Source organism: Panthera tigris, chromosome B1 (assembly GCF_018350195.1).
Source record: "Panthera tigris isolate Pti1 chromosome B1, P.tigris_Pti1_mat1.1, whole genome shotgun sequence".
NCBI lineage: Eukaryota > Metazoa > Chordata > Mammalia > Carnivora > Felidae > Panthera > Panthera tigris.
This window is the reverse complement of record NC_056663.1, coordinates 39031958-39056077: the sequence shown is the minus strand read 5'-3', so window position 1 is coordinate 39056077 and position 24120 is coordinate 39031958. Positions and strand designations below refer to the sequence as shown.

The 24120-nt window shown below is 39.3% G+C and overlaps 1 protein-coding gene across 2 annotated transcripts in view; it reads left to right on the top strand.

Moving 5' to 3' along the window:
* The window catches only part of PSD3 (pleckstrin and Sec7 domain containing 3), a 734808-nt gene that overhangs the window by 51961 nt on the left and 658727 nt on the right, over positions 1-24120 (top strand). The window lies entirely within an intron of this gene.

Here is a 24120-nt window from a genome sequence, read left to right as displayed (position 1 = left end):
GAAACATAATGTGAGCCATACTTGTCATTTAAAGTTTTCTAGTAGCTCCATTAAAAAAAATTGAAATTAATTTTATTTTTTTCAATGTTTACTTATTTTGAGAGAGAGAGAAAGAGTCCACATGAGTGGGGGAGGGACAGAGAGAGGGAGAGAAAGAATCCCAAGCAGACTCCACACTTTCGGCTCATAGCCTGACACGGGACTTGATCCCATGAACTGCAAGATCATGACCTGAGCAGAAATCAAGAATCGATGCTTAACAGACAGAGCCACCCAGGTGCCCCAAGTAAAATTAATTTTAATAATATATTTCATTTAAGCTCATATACCTAAAACATTAATTTTCTGGTATGCAATCAATATAAAAATTAATGATAAAATATTTACATTTTTTCCATACCAAGTCTTTGAGATCTTATGTATATTTTATACTTAAAGAACATCTCAATTTGCACTAGTCACGTTTCAGGTGCTCAATAGCCACACATGACTATTGGCCACCATATTGGACAGTAAAAGAAATTTGTAAGTTTAGAAAGCAGAGAAGGTACCAGACCCTCAAATATTTGTGATTCTTCTGGGAAAACAATGGCTCCTACTTTGACTTTTCTTTCACATTAATTCTACTATACATTATAAACAAAAATAAAGACCATCAACTAATGAAAATAATTTCTAGTACCTATAGTAAACTAATGAAATACACAGGATTCATGCTAAGAATTGTATGTCATTCCTTGGCTAAGTAGAAGTCACAATTTGAATCCAAAATTGGGGTGTTTGCCTACTGATCTTTTTGCAAAAAAGGTGTTGCCCACCGATATTTTTTGCAAAGAAATTTGCAGAACAGTTGTCTCTATTGACTTTAACACTGAACTTCTGTTGGTAGCAATTTAAATTGCTCTAAGGAAAGCATGAACATGGTAAATGCTAACAAGTGAATGTTGAAATGATGTAAAAATAAAATTCAAGCATGTTTAGACAGGCTTCTTCCCCTCTAGAACCAGGGAATTTGATCTTATAATCTTATTGTGCAGTAACCAGCTGCATCTAGCGTTTCACAACTACAAAATGAGAATAATAGCTCGTGTTTATTATAGGCATTGTTCTCAGTGTATTCCATGTATTGATTTGTTTAATCCTCACAATAATTGTATACGGGAGACATTATATTTTATCCCCACTTGAAAGATGAAGAAACCGAGACCAAATGGTAATTTATCCAAGATCACACAGCGAAGAAGAAATGAAATAATATTCAAACTCATGTTAGTAATCATTATTCTCTAACCTACTACATTTATGAGGTGAAAATAAAGTGAAACCTGATTATCTTAAATAGAAATCATAGCATAGATTCAATATATTAATATTAAAAAATATCTATTAGTGGGGTGCCTGAGTGGCTCAGTTGGTTGTTTTCAGCTCAGGTCATGATGCCAGGGTTGTGGGATTGAGCCCTGCACCGGGATCCAAGCTGAAAGTAGAACTTGCTTGAGATTCTCTCTCCCTCTGCCTCTCTCCCCCACTTGTGTGCTCTCATTCTCTAAAATAAAATAAAATAATAAAATAAAATAAAATAAAATAAAATAAAATAATCTATTACTGAAAATACCTTTGTTAAAGGAAATCCTATTTTGTTTTGTTTTGTTTTTTAAATGTATATTTTTCTCTTTTAATACAAATGTTAGCATAATATGTAGAGTGCTATGAACTTTTCTTTTTTTAAAACCTAATAACATAGCCTTAAGATCTTTTCACCTAAGCACTGATATAGTATTGAGTAGTATTTCTTTTTTTATTCCCAAATTTGTTTTTTTTTTTTAATCATTTTATTTTCTTCATCATGACAAATGTGCTCTTTAATTGTCCTCCTTTATTTCCCCCATTCCCCCACTCACCTCCCTTCTGGTAGCCATCAGTTTGTTCTCTAGAGTTAAGAGTCTGTTCCCTGGTTTCTCTCTCTCTCTTTTTTTCCTTTTCTCATTTGTTTTGTTTCTTAAATTCCACGTATAAGTGAAATCATCTGGTACTTGGCTTTCTGACTTATTTTGCTTAGCATTATACTTTCTAGGTCTGTCCATGTTATTTTATGTTTAAATTATATATTTCATGTTGTACCAAAACAGCTGAAATTTAAACTCATTCATTCATTTATTTTGTTCAAATATCATTTCTTAGTGACACTTTCTATGATCATTTAAAGTAAAATAGCAATAAATTTTTCCAGCCCTTGGCAATATCAATCTTCCTTAATTACAAATTGATACATATAACTCCTTATTATAAATACATAAACTATAAATTTACATATAAATTCATTATTATAAATTTACTTACATGTTTGTGCTGTCTCTGTCCTTAATAAGCTCCATACAGGCTAGATTTTTATTCTGTTTTGTTCACTCCTATATCCCCAATACCTGACAACAATGTTTGGATCTTAGTAAATCCTCAATAAATATTTATTAATTGAACAGATGAATGACTTTTTTATATTTATTCATTTATTGATGCTGAAACAATACACATAGCACTAATGCACATAGACTTTGGAACAAAATGGACTTGGGATAGAATCACAGCTGCCATTTCCTGTTTGTAAAATATTTTTAAAATAATAAATATAATGACATTGTAAAGTTATTGGGAAGATTTTAATCTTTTAGATACCGTTTTCTAAAAGTAGCATGGAGTCTGGCTCCAAGAATGTTTTTGCTATTTTTACATTTTCATTATTTATCCATTCATTAAATAAATACAGTGCCAAACACCGTGGTAGGTGCTAAAGAAGTTCAACTTAAAGAAGTCATCTCTTTTGAGATAAATCATGGTTTTAATATACTGCTAGACTCATAGGAAGTAGAGGAACTCTTTAAGGACTTCCAGCCCCCAACCCCCACCTTCCAACCATAATGTAAGCTGAAAGCAGAGCCAGGAGCTAGAGCAGTAAGCAAATTAGAACTGCCTTGTTTCCCTGAGAGCAAAGGCTGTGCTGCCAACAGGAGCTCAGGCCTCTGGTTGAGTCATTACTCAGTCAGTACCAGGTGGAAAAGGTAAAACTGTCATTCTGACATAAGCTGGGGATCTTCAGAGATGACTAAAATAGTACCCATTTCAGTAGTAACAAAACCAGGCAGAAATTCTCTCTGAAGAAATCTGCATGATTTTGTGATTTAAGATCATGCAAATATGAGTTCAAAAATATAACCAAAACACAAGTAAACAAGCTATCATGTTGCAGAAAAAGGAAAGAAACAGCTTTAGACACCCAAGGATATCATATTTTTTAATTATTAGATAAATAATACATAATAATTAAATATGAATTATTTATAGAAATAAAGGATGGGATTATAAATTTGATGAAGAAACAAAATGACAGCTGGATTCACAAAAGAATCTAATAGAACTCTTTAAATTGAAAAAATATAGTTGTTGAAATTAAAAATTCAATGGAGAGGTGAAATAGTGGATAAATAGCAGCTGAAGAGGGAATATATGAGGGAATACATAGAAAATACAGGAAAGAGATAGAGCCGTATGGAGACCAGAATGAGAAGCCTGCCATAGTTATAATCAGAGTCCCAGAAGTAAAGAATAGAAAAAAATGGAAAAGAAGTGATAATTGAGAAAAATGGATTTCTGATGAAAGACGATTCACCAAACAGAATAAGTAAAAATAAAACTACATTTAGATAAACCATAGTAAAATTGCAAAATATCCAAGCAAAGAGAAGCCCTTATGAGCAGCTAAAGAGAAAATGCAGATCAGTCACAAAGGTATGACAATTAAACTTACTGCAGACTTCTCAATACACAATAAAAGAAGCCAGAAAGTGTGGAATAATGTCATGAATAGTTGGATGAAAACTTAGAAAAGCTGCTTTAAGAATAAGAATGAAATAACAACCATTTCAGATAAGGCTGGGAGATATGTCACCAGCAGATCTTTACTAAAGAAACTTCTGAAGAATCTACTTCAAAATGAAGGAAAATGATACCAGAAGGAAGGTCTGAGATGCAGGAAGTAATGGTAAGCAAATAAATAAGAAAATATGTAGTTTGTGATAAAAATTACATCTAATTATGAAATAAAACATTCCAAAGTTCTTGTATTTTGGGGAGAAGATGAAGATAATTGATTACAATTAGACTTTGTTCACTTAAGAAGGATCATTGAAAAAAATAGTAATAGAGTATATTAGTTTCAAAACAAGAAGCAAAAAGAAGATAAGAAAAACAAATGAATAAAAGTCTTGTTAAAATTTTTTTAAAGGCAGGGACACTTGGGTGGTTCAGTCAGTTAAGTATCCAACTTCAGCTCAGATCATGAGCCTGGCACCTGTTTGGATCTGTGTCTCCCTCTCTGTTTACCCCCCCCACACACACACACACGTGTGTGTGTGTGTGTGTGTGTCTCAAAAATAAATAAACATTAAAAAAATTTAAAAAAAATTTAAAGGCAGGGGCGCCTGGGTGGCTCAGTCGGTTGAGTGTCTGGCTTCGACTCAGGTCATGATCTCACAGCTCGTGAGTTCCAGCCCCACATTGGGCTCTGTGCTGACAGCTCAGAGCCTGGAGCTTGCTTCAGATTCTGTGTCTCCCTCTCTCTCTGCCCCTAACCCACTCGTATTCTGTCTCTGTCTCTCTCAAAAATAAAAAAAAACATTAAAACAAATTTCTTTTAATTTAAAAGCAAAGATGGGAGGAAGGGGTATAGAAAACATAAAGCAAAAATAAAGTTAGATGGAATAAACAAGTCTAAATATATCAATGATCATAATGAATATAAATGTTATATTCTTACAAGCTAAAAACTGAGCCAGGGTGGCTCAGTTGGTTAAGTGTCTGACTCTTGATTTTGGCTCAGGTCATGATCTCATGGTTCCTGAGTTTGAGCCCTGCATCAAACTCTGCTCTGTGATGACAGCATGGAGCCTGCGTGAGATTCTTTCTCCCTCTCTCTCTGCCCCTTTTCCACGCGCTTGCTCTCTCTCAAAATATATAGATAAGCTTACAAAATTTAAAAACAAAGTAAATTTGTCCTAAATGCTTAAAACTTCAGAATCTGTTTATCATCTGAATACTTCTTGATTTAAGCACTGCCTGTGTTCATTTTATGCATGCCACTCAGATTTGATAGATTTTGAACATAAAGCTACTTGGTCTTTGCAGGCTGAAGCGTTGCCCTCTTTTGCACATCCTCACAATCCATGTTGCTGATCATTTTATCTGATCAGCAGATAAAATTATTCTTTTCCTGTCTTTCTGAAGAGGGCAGAGCCTGCTCAGTTGGTTGGGAGTGGAGTTGAGGATACAGCACCTTTGTACAATGTCTCAGGATGGAGTACAAGACTGAAATAGAGGTGCTCAGAAATACCAGCAAGAGACAACAACAATAACAAATGTTACTTATACATTATTTATACACATATTTCCTATGTGCCATGCACTGTTTAATCTTATGATATAGAGTAGTGCTTAATGATGAGTCCATGAGGTCCTCAAATACCTGTTTAATTCTTCCCTTTCTCCTCCTCGCTTCTCTGTTTCCAAAGAAATTAGAGACAAGTAAGTAGGCATTCAGGCCTCTTGCCTGTTTGCAGAAGCTGTAAAGTTGGCATCAATGCTTCCATTCATCTGCCTCTCTTCTGGGTCAAGAGGGCACAATCACAGTATGGATTATGAAACAAAGGGGTGTTAACTTGGGGGCAAGAGGCCAAAAAAAAAATCCAAATAAACAAACCATACAAGTTAATGCTAATGAGCAGAGAACCAGCTTACAACTAAGTCTTTCCAAGCCTTTAAGGAACTAAATAAAATATTATGTTTCAATGACTGGCATCACAGCAAAGCTGAATAATAATAATAAAATAGTACTGTACATAGAAATTATGTATGTGCATAATTGTGGCTTTATGCAAACTAATGAACCAGATGAACTTCTCTGTTATCTCTGACACAAACTTTTGTTTTTCTCCTGTGAGTTGGAAAAAAGTCAATGTGTCAGCAATTCATCTATTTCTGCCTGTTGGTTCCTCATGCAGAAATTAAATGAGGTGCATAATGTGAATTTAGATGTCAACATTCTGTTGAATTCTAGAAAGATGCACTAAAATGTTTAGTTTGCATGATAAATTTGTGTCACTCTGAGTTTGTTAAATTTGGATTATGGAAAATTGAAGTTTTGCATAAATCTAAATTCTACTAAGGACCCTATGTTAATACATTCTTCACATTATTTTTCCAAAGGACAACTTTGATCTGTTCAATCCAATCTTCAAAGTCTTCATTATACACTTTGGAAAGCAAGATTTTCTTCAATCTCAAATATTCAGCCATGAAATTAATCTTTTGAACAGGTCCTAAAATATTTAGTAGTTTTATCTGATAGGCTATTCATTTGACACAAACATCATCATGATGTGTTAAAAGCCAAACAAACCAAAATAAAACAACAAAAAAATGGTTCATGCTGCCAATCATTTGGTTGGTCTGTGTTAGAGTCACTTGTAGGTCCTCACTGGGTGCGTCCTGACAAATGGCTCAGATGGGAATAGAGGCTGGTCAGGTCCAGAGCTCTGGAGCTCAGCATGTAGCTGAGCACATCTAAGTGGGCTATCCTGGGCCCTGCCCAACTGATATGACAAAAATTATAATTATCATTTAAACAAAGCAAGTTTTAACATTGTACAACACAATATTAACTATCAGCTTATGTAAAGATAGCATATGCTACCTTATTGGTTTATTTATGTAATAGCTTACCTCAAAACTGGCTCCTTTTATAGCTAAAGGCCCTGCTACCCTCTCATATATCATCACTGTATATACCAAACTATTCTAAGCCCTCATCACCCAGACTCTTTCATCATTTCCTTGCCTCAGCCTCATCCCACTGAGATTATTCTCTACAGCCAAGTTAAACATCCTATAATAAAGCTATTGCGGTGTCACACCCCACTGAACGAGTCAGGATGGTGCACAATTGCTCCTCCATCTGTTTTTACAATTTATCTTCCCTCTCTGCCTTCTTTCTTCCCTTCCTTCTTTTTTTCTTCCCTTCCTCTCTTCTTACTTCCTTTTGACTTTTGATTGAATTATAATATGCATATAGAAGAGTACACATATCATCAGTAGATTTTCACACAACTGACTGGCAACACAGAAATTCCTTCTTGTTCCTTACCAGGCTGTACCCATATACTCTAAAGGTAACCAGTACCCCACATTCTAATAGCAGGAGTTAATTTAGTCAGTCTTCACTTTTATTAATCTTCTGCTACACCCAGGACTCAGGGAAAGGCTCTAACTTGGAGTGCATGAGGATGCCTTGTCTACCGCCACCCCCACCCCCCACCCCCCCACCCCCGCCCCGGCCAGGCCTTGTAGTCTATGGCAGCAAGTTTAATTTGAGTCCCTACATCTAAATGTCCTGAGATGTCATCTGCCTTAATCAGAATTTTCTCAAGAGCTGCCAGGTGGAGGTGTCAAGGTGATGGCTAATGTGCTTGATGAGTAGGGAGAGACTGGCAATGGGTAGCACTTGATGATAATGGTCTGAAGCTAATATATACATTTCATCCCCTTCCCATTGTCTCCATCCTTGCTCCTTAACCATTTTCTCTGCTTCCTACTCAATTTCATTTTAGTTAATGAAATCACAAAAGGCACCTGCAACTTGTGACATTCAATCCATAGAGTCCCCAACATCTTAAGTGCAATGCCTCCATTGTGGGAGAGCCTTTAATGCTGCTCTGACCTAAAGAACATTCTCCCTGTATTCCAGGAGCAAATATGCGAAAATATTTTTTATCTGTGATTCTTCTCAACAGCAATTGAACAAATGCTATTAGTTGTTGCCTTATCATAAAGTTTTCTATTGAAAATATAACATAAAATTAGTATATTAAATAATCCCATAGATAATCCCAACCTAACTCTACAACTACTTTAATTTTCCATATTACCTCACAGATCCTGTCCACATTCACTCCAATTTGCACACTGTTGCTATGGCAGTATTCATATCAGATTACCTTTAAGTAGCGTTTTGTTTATACAAACAAAAGGAGTTTTACAGATTCCTCTTATAAAATAATTTTAATACAGAATCACAAAGTTCTGCTTTTCTTTTCTGACATATCCTAATTCTTTTTATTCAGGGAAGCTGTATAGCTTAGCTAAAACAAATGTCGGCCATGCCAGGACATGAGGAGCCTGGATTCTTGCTCCCTCTCTGTCATTGTTTAAGTAAACATATGGATGTCATTGTCACTTTGTTTTGCCTCAAAATCTTCAGGAGTGAGGTACAAGGATGAGACCTATCCCACTTACCTTACAGGATATTTTATTAATGCAGCTGCTAGGGACTGTGGAAAGCAGCAGAGCTAGCAACTACAGCTACTTGGGCAGTGGACAGGTGAGGGCTCTGCTACAGAAGGGGCAATGGTCTCACTCAGGAAGGTCTGTGAATCAGGACTTAGTCTAGGGTCCAGTACTTGCAATGTCTGCTCTATTCACCTCATCCTAGCACCCCCTAAGAGCAGGCTTCTAAATTCCCCAGGATGCATGCAGGATTTGACCTTTCTGGATCCCACCTTGTCCTTTTCTCCCAGCATTTCCACTCCCTCCCCAGCTTCTACCACATCGTCCTTAGCCTTCCTTCACCAAAGTCTCATTCTCTACTTTTTCCCAGGCAGGGGCTCATTGGTCCATCAAACTGGAACCCTGACCCTGGGCAATACAAAACTTGTTTCTCTTCCTGGAAGAGAAATGCAGGGGCCTCAGAAATACAGGAGCCTTTCTTTAAGATATACCACACCCCCTCAAGAATGCACAGAAAAAAGCTTTCCTGCTGAGGAGGAGAAAAATAGTTTTAAAACATTCCATTTCAAATTCCATATCCCATTCCACGTACATGAATTCAGAAGCAGGAGCAATTGTTTCTGATTGGAAATGTCTTATAGGATTTTGCAGAAAGTGTGGCATTTTTCTCAACCATTAAAGACAATTGGGGGCTAAAATAGGGCACCTCACATGGAGGAGTACTGGGGGCAGAGTTCAGAGTTGGGAGAATCCAGAGTGTAAGAGAGTTACAAGGATTCAGAGGCAGGTGGAGGGCAGTTGTGTGTGGTATCCAAGAGAGAACAGATGCCTGGGATGACAAGAGCAGGACTATGGGACCAGCCCACCAGAGCCAAACCCCCTTCCTCTAAGAGGCCAGTAGGCCCATCACGTTATGCAGATACCCCCGTACCTCATCACTCCAGACACCCCAGCATCCCCAATACCCATCACCAAGCTCTCACCACACATTGTCCATATGTGCCCTGACGTGACCCAGGCCACCTTCTGTTCCCTCCTGAGACTTCATATCACAACCTTTCCTCTGAAATATGAAGGTTCTCTGAAGACACTTTTCCCATGGTCATCAAAGGCTGTTTTTTCTTCCACATTCCCTGTAACTAGGATCCCAGAGGTAAGGTGGATATCTTCCTTGCTTCCCTCTGCCACCTCCAGACCATTGTTTTCCTGCAAAACCTTTGTCCTTTGACATTCGTGTGACTTGGACACACTACATTTCTCATCTTTGTCATCTCCCAGTCACACTGCTTCATTCACTTGTTCCTCTCCACTCCAAATTCTCTCACTCTTTGTAATTTCAACATTCTTAGGAAAGGCCATTTTCATTCCCTGACATCTCAGTTTCTTCACCTCTTTGTCTCATATGATCTTTCCTTTCTACTTCAGTTACTTCCTCTGATAGTTGCACCCTGGACAATTTGCACCACCTTTGAAATCTTGAAGGCCAACATCAAGCTCCCAGACTATTCCCATATCCTTCCAGTTTACTCATTCATGTGTCCCTATCAGAAAAGTTCTTTAATCTCATCATGGTTTCCAATGGATCCTCCCATTTTCTCACTATCCAACAATATCTTTGTAAATGTCTCCCTTCCTACCTAGGTTCCATTACATACTCCACCATTCTAATCAGTTTTTACAAATGCCACTTGTCTGCCATTGCTTTGTGGATGTGTTATGGGCAAGCATCCTCAATAGCAATATAAGAAATGAATTAAATGAGAAAGACATTGAAGGCAAAGCTACTAGGAGGATAAAATGATTCCACAGATACATAATTATTCTTTGAAAAGGTAAATGGACTATATAAACATATGGTTGTACTGTTACATATAGTAATTTTATTCTTCATTAAGAATTAATAATATTTGACTTGATCAAATAGTTCAGCCTTGGGTTTGTCGGGTTCAAATTATCGTGGTTTTTTAATGAATGTCCCAGATTATCTCAGAATATATTTATGCCCACAAGCTGGAAAACATTTATAGTTTGTGGTTTGGGGGCTAATCAGGCCCAAAAGTATCTTTCCACGGTAACTGAAAAAGCCTTCCATACTCAGCTAGCTATTTTTAAATACAAGCCACCTCTCTCATTCCTTCCAAATCAGATTGCTTTAAACTTGGAGAACAAGCACTGTTTTTCAGCACATGTGTGTAGCAGCTCTGAAGTTCTAAGACCTATTTCCTTCAAAGTATCTGGATTGAAATAGTGTCTGGAAAAAGTGATTAAAATAGCAATGAATTTGAAAACTTCAAAAATAGCCAGACAGATTTTAAAGGTGTATTTAAAAACAAATAAACAAAAACTAATTCTACCCAAAGTACGTGTGAAAAGAAAGAGGTCAAGAATGGCTCTCCTCTAAATACCAAAAGAAATGAACAGTGGAGAAAGAAAGGTGTTGAATTGAATTGATGCCAAGAGACCTCTAGCAAAGGGCTTAAATGACTATTTTATTAATTGTTGTTTCTAAATCCAAAAATTTTAAGTGAAGCCAACACACTGGTGTGTTTGGTTCTGTGGCGGTAATGCCTGAGGGGATATGGTGACAAAAGCAGAGTTTGCTCCTGCTGAAATGAAGGTACATCTCAAGCACCCTACTTCATGGGCTCTGCAAGTGTCGGGCCTCCCCTTTTTCATTCACCTACTGGGGCATCACACAGTGGTGACCCAGAGAAAATGATGGAAAAAAGAAACAAAGCTCCTATGAAAGGCAGCTGAAAAAATTAGTTTTAGCTTTAACTGTTAGGACAGAAGGCATTATATTGATCCCTGGGTAGTTCTAGGACTAGAATGGTTTATCCTAAAGAAACAGTGCAGTGAAAACAAAGGAAACAAAATAGTTCTAGTAAAAACACTTGGTGTTTTACTTCACTTGGTGAAGTAAAAACACTTCATGGTGAAGATTACTACCAACAGATGTTCATAATGTGAGTAGGTAATTTTATGTCAGTATAGAAGATGTATTAATGACATGCATCAGTCATATACTTGCACTTCTTGGACTAGGATCTACCTTCTGGGAGGCATTTGAAAGGCAGCATCATGGGGGCACCTGGGTGGCTCAGTCGGTTAAGCAGCCGACTTCGGCTCAGGTCATGATCTTACGGTCCGTGAGTTCGAGCCCCGCGTCGGGCTCTGTGCTGACAGCTCGGAGCCTGGAGCCTGTTTCAGATTCTGTGTCTCCCTCTCTCTGACCCTCCCCCATTCATGCTCTGTCTCTCTCTGTCTCAAAAATAAATAAACGTTTAAAAAAAAAAAGAAAGAAAGGCAGCATCGTGAGCAGAATGGGCCCTCACCTGGTCATCAGGAGGTTGGTTCCAGCTGGCTCTCTGCCTCTTACTACCTCTGACTTTGAATAGTTAGCTTCCCTTCTCTGACAATTCTTTCCCCTTCTTGGACTAAAATGTTGATACCCACCTTAGGAAGGAAGAATGACATCTCAGACTAACCAGGACAGAGTCTCTAGAGGTAGATATGTTAAAGTGTGGAGGAGAAAGTCATCCTCTATTTTGGACCTCATCCTTTCTGTAGAGTAGGAAGTGAGTTCATCCACTGGGGGAAGAAGCAGAGGATCATGTGAAGAGAAAGTTTGGAGGAACGTCTTGGTGAGCAGATGGAGATCAGAAAAAGCTGGCAAAGCCACAATAACATTTACAAGCACAGACGTGTAGTGAACCTGACAAATGGCTCCCTACAGTGGCAGCATGTCCCAATGTGTGAAGCTAGAAGATGGAACCCTTTGAGCGGTGGGAGTTGGAGAGAGAGAAGGGGTCAGGAAAAGGTCCTGCAGTCAAATCTGAAGAAAAATTGCAGAGTGCATTCCCTCTTGAAGATTCATGGTGTATATTGGCACACTAAAGGCTCTGGGGAGACCTACAGTAAAGAAATAGGATAAACTATTTAATCCTGAACTCATTTGACTATAACAACTTTTAAAAATATGTTTGTAATAGTTACCAGAGGGGAGGGGGGAATGAAGATATTAGGTGGTGGGGATTAAAGAGTACACTTATCATGATGAGAGAATAAAATAAAGTGAAAAAAATAATAATACTGGAAAATATGTTTGTTAAAATTTCACTGAACACAATAGATAAAACGCTGTTCTAGGGTATAAAATCCAAGCTTGCCAACAAGGTATATAACACCCTGCAGGGTGGAGCTCCTGCCACCACTTGCCTCAAACCTAAAGTTTAGTGCCGCTAAGCCAAACCATCTAGGCTCATTTTTGTCCACCCCCACCCCACATCCCAGACTGCCCTGCATACTGCATGCCTCATGGTTTCTTTATGTGTGTTTTGCTCACTGAAAACACAAATGCTCTCCTCTTTGACTGGCCAGCTCTTATTCATCTTTAAGATTTGTGTTATTATCCAGGAAGCCATGCTCCTCAGAGATATTTTATAACTTTGAGTGAAGCTGTATACTCAGAAAAATAACTCACCTGTGCATGGCAATATATCCATTCTATATGTTGCTTTCCCACATATTATCTCATTCAACGTTTGTTTCTATACTGCAAGAGAGACCTTATTATTATCATCATCTTATAGGGGAGAAAATGAGGATCAAGAAGTCTCAGTGACTTGCCCAAGATTACCCTATCAGAAAATGGCAGAGGGAATTCTCACTTCAAAGCCAAGGCCTTTGGGTATGCGAGCCATCAGAATCAAAGCATTTAAAGAGCTTCTTGTAAAACCAATCATCTAACTGCTTCTCCCTCCTGTCTCTCTGTGTGTCTCTTTCTCTAACATCATCGCTGCCAGCATCATAGCGTCCGCCTCTTGGATGGGCCTCTAGTGACTGAGAAGGACAGAGAGACTAGGGTGGAATAAAACTAATTTGTACCCTGTGCACATGTCTCTTCTCACAACTGCTGCTGTTCCCAATTTTCTGCTTGGCTAAATTTTTTAAAGAGTGTTAACTGTGTTTTTCCTATTGCTAAATGCAAAACAAACAAAAAGCACAGTCACGTGTGTGTACACATGCTAGTATATTTCTTTTTGAAGCAAATATTTGTAATAACGAGCTGGAAAGGATGAAGCTTGACTCTAAAAAAATTCTTTTACATTGTTTACCATATTTTAAAAGTAGAAAGTGACTAAAGGAAAATTCTCCAACTTCAGTTGGAAACACTGAGCTCAATAAAAACTTGTGCTGTTGTGAGACTTCATCTTCACTAGCTGCCCCAGGCTCTTGACTTGTGTGGTGTTCATTTGGAATAGTGAGTGAGGGTAAGACTGTCCCTGGCCTGCTGATGGCCCATCCTCTCCTCCTATTGCCCCACTCCCATCTCCAGGGGCTGCCGAACCTGGACAGTGTATGAGGAAGCAGCCTCAGAAAACTACTTGAACAAAGATACTGGTGGTATGATGGGTTTGGCCCTCCCAGAGTAATTAGAATTCCAAAGGAGAATCCATCCTATCCCCAGGTTAATTATTCTGTAAGTGTAGAACTTTTGGATCTATATCACTTTTCCTGGCATCTTTCAAGTTGCATCATTTGTAAGGACATTTTCTTTTCCTTTTATAAGTGGATGGTAGTCAGCCATCCTGACTACCAGGGGGAAAGAATTGATGCTAAGCTGAAAAGGAGGCCCTAATACATATGTGTGTTAAATGGAATAAGCGATCATTTTCCATCATTTAAACAGCTGCGCAGACCTAATGAAAAGCATTCTATTTCAAACAGTTATACTTTTAAGTATTGCTTTCTGCCCCCTACGCTTCACTCTTCTTTTACTCCTTTCAAGATAAATAGGCCCTTTTCCCCTGGCTATTAGAAGATTTCCTTGTGAAAGGCATAGATTGTATGTGAGAAGCACATCCATTCATATCCAGTCGAGGTAGTCAATACTGCCCGGTCTGCCAGGCAAAGGGGAACCGGATCCACGTGCCCATGTCTATCTGCATCTGCCCGCTTGGCATGGCTGTGTGTCCACCAACCTCAGTGCACCATACTGGTTCTGTTCTCCCAGCAAAAAGGACACAGTGTGTTTCTCAGGGAGCGTTTCTGTTTGCTTCCTGACAGCTTGACTGCTGCAGAGAATGGCTTTGAAGTCTGGCAGACCACACTAGTTACTAACTCTGCTGCTTGGTCAAGTTGCCCTCAGAGCCTCTGTTTACTTATGTAAACTGGGGGGGGGGGGATGTGCCAGTGTGTACCATGGGGATTCATGAAATGCGGTCTGTGAAGTGCCTGGCACATTCACACCCAGCACAGTATGGAAAAGTAGTTGCTACCAGGTCCTAGAGAAAGGTTTTTTGGGCTAAAAAGCTGAATTTAATACACTAACAAACTGTCTTTTGCAGAGTTGAAGTCACTTCCTCCTCAAAAGGCTTAAAGGACCCCTTCAACTTTATTTTCAAGGCCCTCCATGATCTAAAGCAAACCCCTCCATTTTCCCTTATAAACCATGCTTTGCATGCACTCCATCATTTTGAGCCATGTTACACATGCCCTAAACTTGATATATAATGCCCCATTTCTATGTTTTTCTTCTAGTTTCCTCCAGCCTTGAATGTAAGACTCCCTAATCTTTACTTATTGTAATGCTGACCTACAAGGCCACCTCAGGTGGTGCGTCTTCCATTAGACTTCCCCTACAGCTCTGTCAGAATTAATCTCTCTCTACTCTTACCCCCCTATTCAAAATTTATCATATTCTGTCTTGTGTTAGCTGTGTTTTTCTGTCTTCCTCATTGGATTAAAAGCTTATTAAAGGCGATAACCTTTTCAACAAATGTTGTTGAGCACTCCTGTGTGCCAGGGACTACAGAAGTAAGTATGCACTAGTCAGTGCCCAGAAGCAGCTTGGATCCAGTAGGGTCCATATGTACACCATATATACACCATTTCTTCATTTAACACGTATTTATTGAACACATTCTGCCTGCTAAGCTCTGTGCTAGGGACTAGGTATGAGATGAAGAACAAAATGGTGTCTGCTCTGGTGCTAGGGGAAACAGTCATCAAATAATTAAGCAAACAAATAACTCTGTAATGACACCTTGCGATATGTGCTATGAAACCTATTGCAGAGCCACATCCATAAGTATTTTCTTAGCTGCCTTCTCTTCCCTACTCTCATCTCACCTTGATCTTCAAAAGTCATTCATGATGCTTCTTACGTGGCAGTTCACACCCATACTAATCTCCTTATCAAATGGTTGCTTGATTGCACCCTAAATTCTCTTCCGAACACATTCTCATTTTATTCAGTATGAGAATTTTTCAAATATTTAAGTTAGAGTTCCCTTTTGCTTAATAATTCCATCTTTAAGTCATTTTTCTCCTCTCATCTTTTACTATAAGAAGTCAGAAGAAACCAAGTCACTTCTTCAACACTTCACTTAGAAGTCTCCACAGTGAGGGGTACCTGGGTGGTTCAGTCGGTTAAGCCTCCTCCTCTTGGTCTCAGCTCAGGTAGAGATTTCATGGTTCATGAGTTCAAAGCCCGCAATGTGCTCTGTACTGACAGTGTGGAGCCTGCTTGGGATTGTCTCTGTCTTCCTCTCTCTCTGCCCCTGCCCTGCTCACTCTCTGTGTTTCTCTCTCAAAGTAAATAAACTTAAGGAAATTAAAAAAAAAATTAAAATTAATCTCCTCAGCAAAACACCCAATTTCATCACTGGCAAGTTTTCTCCATTGTCCGGTAACATGTTCCTTACTTCCATCTCAGACCTCATCAGAACGGCCTTTACCATCTGTATTTCTATCAACATTCTGTTATGTGATTATTTATGTATTTTCTAAGGTGGAAACCTTCTTTACAGCTCTTCTTTCCTTTCTGTGCCCCCACCATAATTGTTTATAAAAACCCCTTAATGATAATTTCAGCTTCATCTAGCATGCACCTAAAACCCCAGCCCCAAACTTATAACCTAGTTTCAGAGCTGCTTCCACCTTTTTAGATATATGTTGTAGCAGCACCCCGTTTCTTGGTACGAATTGCTGCCTTAGTCACTTCAGGCTGCTGTCACAAAATGCCATAAGCTGAGTGACTTATCAACAACAGAAACTTCTTTCTCATTGTACTGGAGGCTGGGAAATTCAAGATAGAGATGCCAACCAATTCGGTTTCTGATGAGAACCTTCTTCCTGGTTGCACACTGCTGACTTCTTGGTGTGTGTGCCCATATGGCAGGAGAATGAACTGCCCTCTGGCCTCTCCTTTTGAGGACCCTAATCCTACCAAAAAGTCTCCACCTTCATGACCTGATCACCTCCCAAAGGCTATCCCTCCAAATACTATCACATAGGGAGTAGGTTTAGTATATAAATCTTGGGGGGACACTCACATTCAGTCTATAATAGCATTTGTCTATTGACTCTTCTTCTGAACCCTGTAAGGACATTTACTTGCTTTTGTACGGATTCAGAGGCTTTTTTTGTTTGTTTTTATTTTGTTTTTAAGTTTACCTATTCATTTTCAGAGAGAAAGAGAAAGGGCAGAAGAGGGGCAGGGAGAGAAAGAGAAAGAGAATGCCAGTCAGGCTCTTCCCTGTCAGCAACAGGGCTGGATCTCACAAAACATTCACGAAACCTGGATATCATGACTTGAGCCGAAGCCAAGGGCTGTAGGCTTAACCGACTGAACCACCCAGGCACCCCAGGATTCAGAGTTTTCTATGTAGGCAGTACCCCCACTGGATCCTAGCTGCATCTGGGTATTGACTAGTACATACTTACTTCTGCAGTCCCTGGCACACAGGAGATGCTCAACAATTGTTGAAAAGATGAATTTGTGTCACATCATGGCAATGATATACATACCACTGGTGTTAGAAACATCGATTGTTCAATTTGTCTTACCTTAAAAGAAAATGTCAGGATTTAAATTCTTCCTTATAGTCCTGACATGGTAATTATTCAGTAACATTCTGAGTTTGGGCAGATATTTTTATATTTCACATATAAAGGTTGAATTTGTGCTACTGGTGAGCTATGGGGCTAGTACTGCAATCTGGTCAGGGCTGTTACCTCTTTATCACTCTTCTCCATAATAAAACCTAGGCCTGTCTCCAGTAGACATCATTCCTTTGTTCTGAAGTACCTGGCAAGAATTACAGTCAGAAGCCCAGAAATCCTAAAAGTAAAGAAGGGAATCCATTTTGGATAAGAAAGGATCCCAAATATTATCTGGCCTTATTATATTCTAGATTTCTCCCTTCCTATTACTTAAGAGATCACATTATGCTTTTCTTGGGAGAGAAATTGTGTTTAACACTGATCCAGGTGACTGGCTTGATTCTGAATCATTTTGCCCTTGTAAGGATTAGGGAATAGAACAAAGGATCAAAGTTCCAGGAAGGACTGAAAATCACAGTATTTATCCTTCTGAGACTGCCTACAGGGCCATTATTACAGTAATTCAGTAGCATTATTACTGCAGAATAGAGAGTGGGTGCTAAATCAATATGTATTTAGTAATTGCTTTTATTAAGACCTGATAAAACCTCCTCCACTTTTTTTAATAATGAGACTTTTTAAAAAATGTTTATTTATTTTTGAGAGAGAGAGAGAGAGAGAGAGAGAGATTGAGAGACAGAGAACAAGCAGGGGAGGGGCAGAGAGAGAAGACATAGAATCCGAAGCAGGCTCCAGGCTCTGAGCTGTCAGCACAGAGTCCAATGCAGGGCTCAAACTCATGAACCATGAGATCATGAGCTGAGCCTAAGTCAGACACTTAACTGACTGAGCCACCCAGAAGCCCCAAAACCTCCTTCACTTCTATTTAGACATCATCTCATCATGCAACTTTATGCCACACACACAGCTTTCCAAATTCAATGCTGAATTAGTTATATTTTGATAGTGTTTCAAGTGAATTTATTGTCTGGTATATATAAAAAATTACCAATATGTAGTTTTTATCTGAGTTTACAACTAAACCAAATGTTTTACTTAGGGGAGAATAGTTGCAACACTAAAATATTTTGGATTTTTGAGACTGAGTCAGGAGTTAGAAAAAAGAAAATTTCCAAAGCTTTTTGAAACTTTCTTCTTTCTTTTCATTTTCTTTCACCATATGGAATAATATGTGGCTGGCATCACAATAAATCTTATTGGCAGAAAGTGCTAGAAAGGGAAGGATTACTGATGGCTGGAATGTCTGGCAAAGGTGTCAGAAAGATGGTGGGATCTATACAGTATCCCAGAAGGCAGTGGCATTTGCATAGGTGGGGAAGACAGAGAAGGGAAGGGACTCAAACAAGGGTCTAAGTAAAAGCTTTGTATGGGGAGCACATCTGCATGAGGGGGATCATATGGAAGAGCTGTAGGAGAACAGTCTGGAAAAAGAGGGAAGGTAAACCAGGCAAACCAGTGGTTGAGGTTATCTTTATGTTAGAGACTGGTGACCACAGGTCATGGGCATGAGAGAGCTGGGGTCTTAGAAGACCAATGTAGCAGCGGCTCATAAAATCAGTTGAATGGGGATGCAGTGAGCACTGAAAGGATTCAGAGTGGGCTGGAATGAGGACAAGGATGCACTGAGAGACACTTAGCCCCTGTTTGGAGTTAGGACAAAAAGGACTTGAGTGCTAATTTTGCCTCTTGTTAATGACCTTAGGCAAGGTGCTTCATCTCTCTGGGCCTCAGCTTCTTCATCCTATGGCCTTTGAGGACTAAACCGGATAGTAAATGGGAAGCTCTTGGCACACGGTGGCACTAGATAAAATTGCAATTCTTACAAGTTCAGTAGAAATGGGTCATTTGCTCTAATTAGTTATAAAAAGTGCACTTAGATGTAATCCCTATTCATCTAATCAAGCTTTTTTGAAGGTTACTTCTGGTAAACTCACAACACCATGAGGATGGTTTCACTGAGGAACAATCTGGAACAATTAGGGATTAAGTGAAGGAGGAATAGCCTCTGGCTCTGACTTGGGTCTCAGAACACAAACCACCTCAAACCTCACCCCCCACACCACAAACTGTCCCTATCCCACCCCATCCCCACCCCTTTTTTAAGTGGAGCCTGCCCCTGGTCTGGTCCAAAGCCCCCCACCTTTGACTGTCCAGGGCTTCCACAGTGGAAAGTCTGCAGAAACCTTGAACTAGAGGACAGCCATCTGGGCATGACACAGAGCAGAGCATCTAAATTCCTCGTGCCCATCACTCTGGTCTGTTTAAGAACTTTTTCCATTTACTTCAAAAGTAGTCATCTTATGTGATCAGATGCTAGGGTAGGCACATATCAACTGAAAACACAAAGAATCAGTCAAACACACCCATGTGTGTGTGGGGTCAGGGTGGCAGGCAGCAAAGGAAATAGAAACAGGATGGAAATGGAAAAACTCCATCTGGTTCTTCCAAAAATAATCATCACAAGGGAGAATATCTGACATGGTGTCAATTCCTGAAGGAATGAGCTGAGCTTGCTTTTTGGGGAGAGGCAAAAAATGGTCACAGGGGAGTAAGTCTGAAGAAAGTAAGAGGTGGTGGAGTTGAGGGGAACATGTGACCCCAGTGCTTGGAGAGGATGTAAGAAAAGTTTTCTTTCTTTCTTTTTTTTTCCTCTCCAAATCTCAAGTGTTTGTCTATTAAACAGAAGATAAAGTTGGTCCCTAAATAGATGCATTCATAAGTAGTATGGCATCATGGAAAGAGCATAGACTTTGGAGCTGAAAGACCCGAATCTGCATTCACTTAATTACTATGTCACTTTGGAAAAATAATTTCTGCAGTCTTCAGCATCTGTGTCTTTGAGACAGAGACTCTAATAAAAATCTTTCTATGAGGGTTAGAGGTGATACACACAAAGTGCCCACAGCAGTGTCAGGCATATAGTAGACATTCAGTAAATGGCAACTGTCATCATCACCACTACCATGTGCACTATTATATAAATCTCCTTATAATAAGGGAGGAAACTAAGCCACACTGTGAGGTGTATTTCTAACCCACAGACAGAATATCCTGAAGAATCTTGAAGCCTTATTTGAAACGGCATGAATAGGAATGCTCAGTGATTACTATTGGCATTGCTCTGACTCTCCTAGGTTATATCATTCAGAGAGTCCCATGTCTCTGCCCTTTCATGTCTGCAAGCTCTTCCTCAGTCCCATGCCTCACCCCAACTTTGCCATGTTTCGCATTCTTTCTTTACTCAAGAATGCATTTTCCAAACACATCCTTATGGCAGGAAGAGGCAATTGTTACTACCTTTTTGCCTTCCTATCAGGCTGTAGATGGCCACTAGGTCACAACCAGATTAGACACAGTGATTCGAGAAGTCTCCCAGTTTAATTGCCAAGGACTGACTACCGTGAGCTCCACCTTTTGAGAGAATGAATGATTATTGAGAGGCACGTTGTGACTCCTTTGACTCTGAATAGAATATTTCCAGGAATCCTTGGGATTCCCTGGAACATGCACTTCTAACACTTGTTCTCTGGAATCACCACTCTTGGGAGAATTACTTATCTTAGACTCAGAAAACAAATATTGATTGATCATTTTGTACAATCTTGAATCATTTAAGCTCTTAAAAATACTAGGGAAACAACTTTAGAGAGCCTCCCTCAGCAGTAAATGTAACACATGAGTGGTGAGTAGATCTTTCCTAGGAATCCAAGCTTTGGAAATAGGAAGTACAGACAGGCTGAACAAGCTGTGTTAATTGGGTCCACCCATCCCAGTGGGGGGAAAGAGCCAGACCTGGGTGAAAATCTCAAGTTATTGCCCTTCCAAACTCTGTTGCTCTAAGCAAGTTACTTCATCTCCTTTATTCTCTGAATTTCTAAAAGGAGAATCTTGCTGCCTACTTCCTAAGGTTGTCATAAGATTTAAGTTAGGGGTGCCTGGGTGTCTCAGTCAGTTAAGTGTCTGACTTGGGCTCAGGTCATGATCTCGCAGTTCGCAAGTTCAAGCCCCATGTCTGGCTCTGTGCTGACAGCTCAGAGCTTGGAGCCTGCTTAGTATTGTGTGTCTCCCCTTCTCGCACCTCTCTCTCTCTCTCTCTCTCTCTCTCTCAAAAATAAAGAAACATTAAAAAAAACTTGTAATGAGAGAAATGAGTGCTTTGATATCCCTTCCCAGTGCCCACTCCCCACTCCACCCTTGATAAGATTTTAAAATGTTCTTTTTCTCTCTAAAAATAATGAGAAGAAATCACTAGCAGAAATAAAGTACAATTAAAATTATCTGTTGTTTGCAATCACACTTTACGAATCTTGAAGGTCAGTAGTGGTGGGAATCAACCTAGAATCCTTTCAAGACAAAGAAATCTCGAGTCTTCAGAGAAATCAGAGACAATGATTTAATTTAGTTATTACTAATATTATTATAACAAAATCCATTCTGACTTAATGACCTAATATGGGGGTGCCTGTGTGGCTCAGTCAGTTAAGCACCTGACCCTTGATTTCAGCTCAGGTCATAATCTCATGGTTCATGGGATTGAGTTTTGTGTCGGTCCCTGTGCTGACAGTGTGGAGCCTGTTTGGGATTCTCTTTCTCCCTCTTCTCTGCTCCTCCCCAGCTCATGCTCTCTCTCTCTCTCTCTCTCTCTCTCTCTCAAAATAAATAAATAAACTTTAAAAAACCTAGTATATATTAATTTTGTGCTTACAAAGTATTCTTCCATACATTATGCCATTTGACCCTCAAAACAATTCTCTAAGGCAGGAAGCTCAGAAATTTATCTTGCTCAGGTAAATGCACTGAGGTTCAGAAACTTGCCATGAGTCACAGCTAATAAGTGACCACAGCAGGACTCAAGCACATGTGTCCAGACCCCAAATTCACTGCTGACTCTTCTGTCATCCCACTTAATTCCTTAGCTGTTAGCCCCATCACATGAGAAGCATGAAAACATGTGTGTGATTGCCCAGTGCAGGTTATATACATATACATATACATATACATATACATATACATATACATATACATACATATACATATATATATACATATACATATATATATGTGTGTATATATATATATATATATATATATTTCATGCCATAGCTCACATCGTTCCACTGAGTCAACCAGTTTTTTCCAGGACTCAATAGTATGTGGATATAAATTGTAAGAGTTGCTAACATTTATTAAGAAACCGTTATGCACCAGCTACTATGCTAAGTAAGCCCTTTATATACACTTCCACCTAATCCTCTCAATAACTCTATAAAGTAGATATTGTTACCTCATCTTAGAGAAGAAGAAACTAATTATCAGAGAGGTCAAGAAACTTGTTCAAGATCACACAGTCCCACAATGGATTCAGAGAAATGTCTGTCTGGCAAAATACACACTTTCAATCTCAGTGCTATTTACATCATAGCAAAAACCATGTTTCTCGGGCACTTGCCACAACTTCTCATACAGAACTCCAGCCCTGCCTGAAGGTGCCCCTCAAATATTTAAGAGTGTCCTAAGGAGATGCCTTACATGTGTCCTCCAGGTAAATTCTATCAGTCCTTCTGTCAACTCTTTCTCTTCTATTCTAAGCCTACACAACCTAGAAATGAAATATTTGTCAGTAATCACTTCTGTGGTAGGCTCACAAATAACAGGTTAGAAGAGAGAAGTGTCCTGAACACACCACCACTACCACCTTAGTTTTTTGGTTTGTACATCGTTTTATTTGGAGGTTGAAGTTGAAGTGAAACTTCTCATCTCTAAAACCCTGGCTGATCTGGCAGTTGTGGTAAAGAGGCATCTGGCAATTATTTCACTTCCTTGAGGCTCACATTCCTCAACTGCAAAATGGAGATAATGCCATCTCCTCACCGGATTGTGTTTGCCTTAAATAACATTAAGTCTGTAAAGCACCTAGCATAATGCTTGGCACCTGGAGAAGCAAAAACAAAAAGATGGTTCTTCTCACCCAAATCCCTGTTCTGTACAAAGATAGCTCCTTGCCTTATTAGCAGTTAATCCATTAACAAACTAGTATGTGTTAAGTGATTAGTGTTCACACAAGTACTTTTATAGGAGAGTGGGAAAATTACATAAGAGGACTAAACATCAATCAACACAGGATTTTTATTGAAAAATAGTGTGATCAGATCAACATATCATTATTTCAATGGAGGGGTCTAAGACTTGGACATAACATTGTTTTGCCAAAGTTTTCTCTGTAATGATGTGTGTTATAAAGGGATCATACTGTCCTATTCCTAGACTAGACAGCTCTGGGCACATTTCTGAGCAAATGTACACTGAGTCCTTTGTCAGTTGTCTGGAAATGTGGACAGAGTTACCATAACCTTGGGTGTAATGGCTGTGTGAAGATATTTAAAATAAAAATAAACAGAGGGCCCCAGCCACCCATCCTGAGAACTTCCAAAGACACTCTGGCCAGGAGTGGTCAGCCAAGGCCATGGCCCTGCAGTAATCCAGTGGTGCTTCCCATGTAAGGTAATGGCCAGGAGTTGGGGGGAGAGAGACAGGTCAGGCTCATGTGCTGCCAAAGCAGCCAACTTTTTAGGTTATGTGCTCAGTTTGTCTCAGAGCATAATTTCCTTGTTCCCTTTCAGTCAAGTTCAAATGAAAAGGAAAGACCTTTCCCACCTCCTACTCACTTCTCTCCTCAGGAACAAGGCCATGGGACTCAAAATGTTCTTTTCCATTGTGAGAGATATTGAGCCTATAGTAACACCCTGAAAGTGGACTACTCAGTGAATTTTCAGGTGAATTGCTTTAGTTTTCACAAAAGGCTGAAGTATTTTTTTAAAACAAGCAAAGCCCTCTCCTGTCTGGTTTGTCATCTGCATAACTTCTCTTATTTCATCTTTC